We start from the raw sequence: 2,500 nt of genomic DNA, 5'->3' as shown, positions 1-2,500 counted from the left end.
AAGTACAAACGTGCAAGCATACTAGCCTAACCCTAGGTAAGGCATGTCAGAGCGAAAGACAGTAATTTCGAATGAGCCAAGAAAGAGCGGTGCGGTGCCGGTCGGAGCGCACCCTTTTCTCGGTGGCTGGCGGGCGAGAGAGTGCTGCGTCGCCGGCATCGGCGTCGAAAGAAGCCGAGCCGAAAAAAGTTAAAGTACAAACGTGCAAGCATACTAACCTAACCCTAGGTAAGGCATGTTAGAGCGAAAGACAGTAAACTCGAATGAGCCAAGAAAGAGCGGTGCGGGGCCGGTCGGAGCGCACCCTTTTCTCGGTGGCTGGCGGGCGAGAGAGTGCTGCGTCGCCGGCATCGGCGTCGAAAGAAGCCGAGCGAAAAAAAGTTAAAGTACAAACGCGATGCTAATGAGCGAGCCGTTGTCTCGACTAATATGTAGAGGGCGTTCGATCGAGCGTCTGGCTTGAGCGCTTGTCGGCCTAGCAGAACGGTCGCATTGTTATGCCCGGGTTTTAGGCACCGCTGCAGGCGGCCGGCAGAGCTCTTGTTTGTGCGAAACTGAATGGATCGAGCCCGAGAGAGGGCGAGCAAAGAAAAAACGCAAATCGCTCCGCCTGGCACTGCCGGCGAGAGCGTGGACGTCGCGGCCAGCGACTGTCGAAGCTGAGTACGGCCGCAGGCGATCGCCTCGGTCTTAAACGAATGCGACGAGCACGCGCCGGGCGGCCCAGCAAGGGCCGAGCGCAGCTGTCGCAGCTATCTGGTTGATCCTGCCAGTAGTGATATGCTTGTCTCAAAGATTAAGCCATGCAGGTGCAAGTACGAGTTCTCGTAAAGCGAAACTGCGAATGGCTCATTAAATCAGTCTTGGTTTATTTGGTCTCGTAAGCGAAGTGGATAACTGTGGTAATTCTAGAGCTAATACATGCATTAAGCGCCGACTTCGGGAGGCGCGCTTTTATCAGATCAAAACCGACCGGGTTCGTCCTGTGACGTTTGATGACTCTGGATAACCACGCGGATCGTACGGTCTCTGCACCGACGACGTATCATTCAAGTGTCTGCCCTATCAACTGTCGAAGGTACGCTACGTGCCTACCTTTGTGATAACGGGTAACGGGGAATCAGGGTTCGATTCCGGAGAGGGAGCCTGAGAAACGGCTACCACATCCAAGGAAGGCAGCAGGCGCGCAAATTACCCATTCCCGACACGGGGAGGTAGTGACGAAAAATAACAATACAGGACTCTAACGAGGCCCTGTAATTGGAATGAGTACATCCTAAAACTCTTAACGAGTATCCATTGGAGGGCAAGTCTGGTGCCAGCAGCCGCGGTAATTCCAGCTCCAACAGTGTATGCTAAAGTTGTTGCGGTTGAAAAGCTCGTAGTTGGATTTTGGGCGAGCGCCGCCGGTCCGTCGCAAGGCGTGTCACTGGTTGCGTTCGCCTCACCTTCGGTTCTCCGTCGGTGCTCTTGACTGAGTGTCGGCGGTGGCCGATAAGTTTACTTTGAAAAAATTAGAGTGTTCAAAGCAGGCTGTTCGCCTGCATAGTGTTGCATAGAATAATGGAATAGGACCTCGGTTCTATTTTGTTGGTTTTCGGAGCACGAGGTAATGATTAAGAGGGACAGACGGGGGCGTCCGTACTCTGCCGTTAGAGGTGAAATTCTTGGATCGGCGGAAGACGAACTACTGCGAAAGCATTCGCCAAGAATGTTTTCTTTAATCAAGAGCGAAAGTCAGAGGTTCGAAGACGATCAGATACCGTCCTAGTTCTGACTATAAACGATGCCAACTAGCGATCGGGAGGCGTTACCATGACGACCTTTCCGGCAGCTTCCGGGAAACCAAAGTCTTTGGGTTCCGGGGGAAGTATGGTTGCAAAGCTGAAACTTAAAGGAATTGACGGAAGGGCACCACCAGGAGTGGAGCCTGCGGCTTAATTTGACTCAACACGGGGAAACTCACCCGGCCCGGACACAGGTAGGATTGACAGATTGAGAGCTCTTTCTTGATTCTGTGGGTGGTGGTGCATGGCCGTTCTTAGTTGGTGGAGCGATTTGTCTGGTTAATTCCGATAACGAACGAGACTCTGGCATGCTAAATAGTTACGCGACCTTCTCGGTCGGCGTCTAACTTCTTAGAGGGACTAGTGGCGTTTAGCCACACGAGATTGAGCAATAACAGGTCTGTGATGCCCTTAGATGTCCGGGGCCGCACGCGCGCTACACTGAGTGAAGCAGCGAGTGTCTAACCTAGGCCGAAAGGTCCGGGTAACCCGTTGAACCTCATTCGTGATTGGGATAGGGACTTGCAATTGTTTCCCTTGAACGAGGAATTCCCAGTAAGCGCAAGTCATCAACTTGCGTTGATTACGTCCCTGCCCTTTGTACACACCGCCCGTCGCTACTACCGATTGAATGGTTTAGTGAGATCCTTGGATCGGCCCCGTCGCGGCTGGCAACGGCCGCGTCGGCGTGTCGAGAAGACGATCAAACTTGA

At 53.2% G+C, this 2,500-nt stretch overlaps 1 non-coding gene across 1 annotated transcript in view; it reads left to right on the top strand.

The window, feature by feature from the left end:
* Positions 1-753: 753 nt before the first annotated feature.
* Positions 754-2,500, top strand: part of LOC144430262 (small subunit ribosomal RNA) — a 1,810-nt gene continuing 63 nt past the window's right edge. The window contains exon 1 of the ribosomal RNA XR_013479417.1: positions 754-2,500. This exon is cut by the window's right edge and continues 63 nt beyond it. This is a non-coding gene — a ribosomal RNA (small subunit ribosomal RNA).

Source organism: Styela clava, chromosome 11 (genome assembly GCF_964204865.1).
Source record: "Styela clava chromosome 11, kaStyClav1.hap1.2, whole genome shotgun sequence".
Classification (NCBI taxonomy): domain Eukaryota; kingdom Metazoa; phylum Chordata; class Ascidiacea; order Stolidobranchia; family Styelidae; genus Styela; species Styela clava.
The sequence above is the reverse complement of the archived record's forward strand: the minus strand, read 5'-3'. Positions and strand labels throughout refer to the sequence as shown.